This window comes from Mus caroli, chromosome 9 (genome assembly GCF_900094665.2).
Source record: "Mus caroli chromosome 9, CAROLI_EIJ_v1.1, whole genome shotgun sequence".
NCBI classification, from domain to species: Eukaryota; Metazoa; Chordata; class Mammalia; order Rodentia; family Muridae; genus Mus; species Mus caroli.
In genome coordinates, this window is record NC_034578.1 from 87,054,822 (window position 1) to 87,061,807 (window position 6,986).

The window sequence follows — 6,986 nt, forward strand, 5'->3', positions numbered from 1 at the left end:
AACCAAAGAGCAAGCACAGGCTGGACCTAGCGCCAACCCTCACCTCGCACATATGTAGAAATGTGCAGTTTGGTCTTCATGCGGGTCCCTCAAAAACTGAAGTATGGGTTGTCCCTGATTTTGTTACCTGCCTGTGGATTCCTTCCCCTAACTGGGCTACTTTGTCTGCCATCAGCAGAAGAAGATGTGCCTAATCCTGCAGTGACTTGATGTGCCAGGAAAGGATGAGTCTCCCTCATCAGAGAAGAAGGAAAAGGGATGGGGAAGGGGATGTGTGATGAGGAGGCTGGCAAGATGGGGTTTGCCGTCAGGATGCAAAGTGAAACAATATATAAATGAATGAAAAAATGCAGTAAATAATTTAGCCTCGGGGCTATACTTGTATCTATTCAAATACCTAGAGAAGTGTGCCAGGATTCCCTTCTCCTGCAACTAGCAGTAACAATTGGAAATGAATTTTTCTCCTGCAACAGGGAACTGCAGGCATTGTTCAAGGGTCCCTGCTTTCNTGTAGGGTAATCCATGCACTCCACTTTGTCTTCTCCCATTCCTTCTACATGGTTTTGTTCCTCGCGTCACATGTCTAACAGCGTGCCTGATGCAGAAAAAGCAAATAAGAGAAAATAATGACAGCAAAACTCACAAAGTTTTGAAGTAGCTATCTTAGGTTTCTCTCATCTTTATGGCACCCACAGTATCATAGCAGATTCTAAAAACCCCAAGAAACACTGTAGCTGGTGTAGGTTTAAATTAGCAGTCAGGAGGGTGTATTCCATGGGCTGAGTGTCTCATGATATCTCTTTTTACAATAAAGTTTTATTTGAAATATCCATGCAGAGTTTTCTTATTAATCTATGGGTCCTTTTATACTACAAAAGTACAATTGAATAAAGTACAAGACAAACCTGCTGATCCATAAAACCAAAAATATCTCCCAATGTATACTTCACAAAAGTTTTCTGGCCTATAGTTTAGGTCATCAATGAGCTACATGACAGATATCACAACTCTGAGTAGGCAGGCAACCCCAGAGCTTAGTATACTGTGTCTTATCAAGTGGCATCTATTGTTTATTGGTCTCGCTGTTAAAAAAAAAGGACTTATTCTTCCACAAAGCTAAATATGCCACATAGAAATTCATATGAAATTCTTTGTAGTGCCTACCACATAGCAGAGACTGAAGAAGATCAGATATGGATGCTTGTATTCACAGAGTGCTTCCACATCAACCTTTCACTGACAGACACCTGAACGAGTTTGCCTTTAACAGCTTTTGAAAGTTGCTTTAAGTTAGGAGTGGATCCAGCGGTAACCTGGGCCTGGAAGAAAATCCAGATGTGGCTACAGCAACTAATTAAAATTCCAACACCTAGAATCAATTTAGACATAGCTATCCAGTATTATCTCCCATTGAATAAAAAAAGAATCCCAAGATCCTTTTCGCACAATGCTNTGACTGAACATNACTGGAAATTTTCTTGAGAAAAAGGGTGGTGGTTCTGTGAGCCCCCTTCCTGGTATAATGATATTTTCAGCACGGACCTCAGGCCAAGAAGTCACCATTAACCTACAGAGTAGCGATTCTCATCCTTCCCAACACTGTGACACTTCCCAATACAGTTCCTCAGGTTGTAATGACCCCTATATATAAAATTCTTTTATTATTATTTAATTTGGATACTGTTATGAGTTGTAATATAAATATCTGATATGTAGGATATCTGATATGAGACCCCCAAAGGGATCAAGAACCCCTGCGTTTAAGTCATTTGGTTCATAAAACTAAAAAGGATGCTGCAAGCTTTCTCTTCATTTGCATGTATTTCTCATTCATCACGATGATCACATGTTATTGAAATGTTACTTTTCTTATTAAATAAATAAAACACAGAGAAAATTTAATCAGTAAGCATCATCACCAACATGCTGAAATTTTCTAATGCATATTTTTCACTATAAAATATTGTTATTTAAAATATGTAGAGGTCTGCTTTTACAACTTAATTTAAAACATATAAAAATGACACATTGAGCAAAAAAATTGAATATTTTTTTTTACCTCTTGAAGATACCTAACAATTTCATTCAGGTCTTCCATATCTTTGCCTTTAAAAATGAGAAATATATATTTTTTGGCAAAAAAAAAAAATCAGTGGAACTCTGTTGGGGTCCAGGGAATAGAATGAATGTACTTCTTTCTGGCTTCCAATGAATAACTTCTTGACTGGTCCCACCCTCACTTATATTCAGTGAAATAGTAATAGAGAGGTTGATATAAAAGTAATCTTTAGCCAAAACAGTCTTCCATGCTTGCTTTAGAGCTATTAATCAAACTTCAGAGGTACTGAACATAAAGTAAATGCAGTTTTCCAGTGGCTTTTAGCTTTGGCTGACTGCTGTGGATAGCCCTGGGGCTAATTATATTTGATGTTAATTCCTTCTCCTGTAGTGGCATTGAACAAGGAAAGAGTCAACACTCAGGTGATTTCCTGTAAATCTCTTCCCACCTTAATTTGTAAAATAAAGGAGAGCTGATGATTGGGCAGATAAAAGATAAGGTGTAGTGGATGAAGAGAGAGAAGAAGGAAAAAATGGAATAGGGAGAGGACACAGAGGAGGAGGAAGAAAAAAATCGGAGCAGAAGCACATGGCCTGGAGAAACAGAAAGTTCTAAGGGATCTCATAGATGTGGAAGATGGTAGTGTAGTGGTAGATCTGCCCAGTCTAGGCTCACAGCATGGATTCATATTAATTGAGTTGTGTTTTCATATTTGGATTGAAGATTTACTGCAGCAGCTGCCTTTATGCTATAAGCAAATATCCTTATGAGCAGAAAGGTAGCCATAGGCAACTATCCTCATTAGTTGCTGGCCAGTAACCTGAACCTTAAACGTACAACCAACATTGTCAGATATCATTGAAAATGTGGGGGTTGGGAACTTAATTCACTACAGAGTTGCTAACGTACCTTACTGGAATACTTTCCCTGTTCTCCATCAACAGAAACCNGTNGAAATTCAAACAAGTAAATAAAACTTAAGCCGGTACCAAGATAGACCTTTACATTGCAATCTTCTGTGCCCTTTGTCCAAACCTGCTCCACAACTCCTTATTCACAATGCTGTGATTGTAAGTAAGCAGCTTGACTCTCCTTAACTGGTTGAATCTGATTATTATAAGAGACTAGCAGTGTTCACTGTTTGATCGTGAGATTGTAATCTTTTGATAAGTGCATATGTAACCAATATAATCCATATACATGTCCAACTACTTCTGCAAATAGTACTTAGAGAGTCATCACTAACATTCTTTAACCTTCCGTCGACACAATTCATCCATCTTCCCCAAGATTTCCAGTATCTTCCTCCTCTCTCAGAAACTCCTCTGGCTACCCAGTCTGCATCTCCTTTCCTGAGGAAATTCCCTTGCTTCTAACTTTTATTCTCTTTAATGTACTATTCATCTCCATCCCCTACAGTACCCCTTGAACCATGTTTAGTTCAGTGCTTTTAAGTTTTTATTTACAAAAATATTAATTTCTTTCATCCACCCAGAAGTGTTTAGATGTCATGCACTGTGCCCTTCAGGGTATTTTTTTTTTTTACTAGTATGATCCACTAATGGTACAATGTTAGATGTCACTAACGTATAAAGCAAGACATGATGTGAGTAAGATAGTCTTCCTGACATCTCATCTGTGGTCACCTGGATATGTGTGACCAAGCTAGGTTTAAAATGATATGTTAAAATCATTATTATTCACATATTGCTAATTTTTTTAACCTTAAGGGTATAGTGCTATAACCTATAGTGCTATAGTTTTTTCCCCATAACTGGCCAATGTGCAGAGAATAGGAAACTGTAAAAATCTAAGTCCTAACAGGAACTAGTATGTTGCACCTCCATCTCACAAGGTTCAGGTTTCATTGAAGAAGAGGAGACACTAAGGGTAAGAGCCAGGGATGTCAGATGAGCACANGGAAAGAGTATATTCTGGAGACAGCAGGACAACTACACATATAAACTAACAGAAATTAGCATAGCATGTACAAGACCTATGTAAAGCCAAGGAAGAAAAAATCCCAGTACAGAGATAATGCTGGAACGGAAATCTCACCCAATAGCTGACTCTTCAGCTATTCTTGGGAATTCATAGGTCCTGGGNAAGAGGGAGTCAGTTTTCTTTTAGAAACCATTACTACTAGGTCAGCTGGACTCCATTGGAAGTTCATACTTCCAAGAATATATGGTCAACACAAATTGGACTTGACAGGTGAGGGTGCTTCCCCACCTGCCCACTCCTNCTTCAGCACGCTAGCATTCCCCTAAGCTGGGTCATGGAGCTTCCACAGGACCAAGGGGCTCCCCTCCTATTGATGCCAAATAAGGCCATCCTCTGCTATATATCCAGCTGGAGCCAGGGGTCTCCCCATGTGTACTCTTTGGTTGGTGGTTTAGTCCCTAGGAGCTTTTGGAGGGTCTGGTTGGTTGATATTGTTGTTCTTCCTATGCAGTTGCAAACCCCTTCAGCTCCTTCAGCCCTTGCCCTAACTCATTGTAGTTCCCATGCTCAGTCTGATGTTTGGCTGGGTGCATCCATATCTGTATTGGTTAGGCTCTGGCAGAGCCTCTCAGCTATGCCAGGCTTCTGTCAGCAAGCACTTCTTGGCATCAGCAAATGTGAACACAGCTTCAAAACTGTGAAAAGCATTGATAGTGTAAAGCAGTATTGTGATGCATCTTTCCAGACTAGCTCTATGATATTGCTTGATTCTAAGGTGCATGAGTCCAGAATTCATAATGAGCACACTGCTACTTGATTATTTTATAATTTAAGAAAATACAACTTTGTAAATATTGCCTTTATTTTTTCTGGTGTGGGATGAGATGAGAGTCTTACCCAAGCTGTGAGAATATACTGCTGCAGCTGAACCCAGAGTTTCTTTCTCTGTTCTAGCTATAGGCTATAGCTATATAATAATCTAATATATATAATCTAATATTCCAGACTGATTCAGTCTGGCTTCTCACTGAATTGTCCTCAGACTACCTTTGGCAGTATATTCTAATCTTCTGGCTCTGTCTCATTCTCTGGCTAATTCTGTCTTTACCTGTGTCTAGCTTGTTCTTTCTGCAACCTGTTTCTATAAAACTGTTCTGATAAAACTGACACATGTGCGTGCACGCACGCACGTGGGCACACACACGCACACACACACCTTTTCTCCCTGAACTACTCTTAAGTAGCCTCTCTTTCTTGTGCTATTCTACTGAGAGTTGGGCATATCCTATCTCTTACCCTGTCAAATATTCCTACGATTAAACACTTTGTCTGCTCTTCAATTAGACCTCATGTTCAAACATGGCTGCTTCCTTCTACAAACTAACCTTAACTCCATTGTTGGGAATTAAAGGTGTATGCTAAAGGCATGTCTGTATTCAAGCCAGATCATAGTGTAACTTCAGAGTGTCTGCATTCTAGCCAGATCATATAGACCTAGAAGGTCTTTGGATGTNATCCCTTGCCAGAGCAGCCATGTTGCTGGATTAAAATTTCTCTATAAAACTTTGAAATTCATTTTTATTTATCAAATAAATNTTATCTTGTTTTCCCCTCTTTTAGTTTATCTTGAATATATATATAATGTTTACTTGCTTATCAGCAAAGTAAATTAATTCTATTAAAATAAACATTTAAAACTTAACTTATATCTTAGAAGAAGAGGAAAATTGTTTGATGAAGCAAGCATGACTGCCATAATAAACTTTTCTCACACTTCAAATCAATACAGACCATTGACTATCCATCCTTCACAATATAATCAGCCTACTTAAAAGAGGCTATTACCATTTTACCCCTTAGCATATAAACTGGCTAGGTGATATTTTACAACTTAAAGTGTGAATGTGCACTGAAAAACACAAATTTTTTTCAGTACATTTGTAATGTTTAAGGCTAAAGGTAACTTTTAATAAATAGTGAAATACTACATATTCATCTAACAAGAATGTTTTGACTAGTACAGACTGTAAACTAGAAGAATTAATATGATATGTGGATAGATTGGTTTCTTTAAAACATTCTTTCTATTTTTTGCATCCTTTCTGATATGTAGTTGCTATATTAATTAAGTTTGTGTTCAGCAAGGAAATGCTTAAATGCAGAATGTTGTACTTACTCTCCAAATTCTTAGGGAGAATGATACCAAACAAAGTGTTATGCTTAATTTCTCAGTGGATAAATTGCATCCCTTAATTTAAAACCACTCTCAAGAAATTCTATCAAGAATATTTTCCTTTTTGAAAAATTATTTATTTATTTATTTATTTATTTATTTATTTATTTATTTACATCTCAAATGCTGCTCCTCCTCCTGGTCCCTTCCTCACAGAGTCGCATCTCCCCACCACTTCCCTTCCTCTTCTGAAAGAGTAGAGCCCCGATAGTATCCCCCAACCCTGGCACATCAAGACTCTGCCAGATTCCATGCACCTTATCCCATGGAGGATAGACAAGGCAGCCATGAAGATACACATGCCTGATACATATGTGCTTGCAGCCTCATTCCAACTCATGTATTCCCTTTGGTTGGTGGCTTTGAGAGCTCCCAGGGGTCCAGGTTTGTTGAATCTGTTGGTCTTCCTGTGGGCTTCTCATCCCCTTCAAGGTCTTCAATCCTTCTCCTCAAGTCTTCCATAAGTGTTCCTGAACTTCATCTATTGTTTGNCTGTGGGTATCTGTATCTATTTCAATTTGCTGCTAGGTAAAGCCTACCAGAAGACAGTTANACTAGGATCCTGTCTGAAAGCATAACAAAGTATCATTAATAATGTCAGGGATTGATGCTTGCCAATGAGATGGGTTTTGAATTTGGATGGTTATTCATTGGCCTTTCCTTTAGTCCCTACTCCATTCCTACATTTCTTTTAGGCAGTACAACGTTTGGAACAAAGGATTTGTGGGTGGATTGGTATCCTTATTCCTT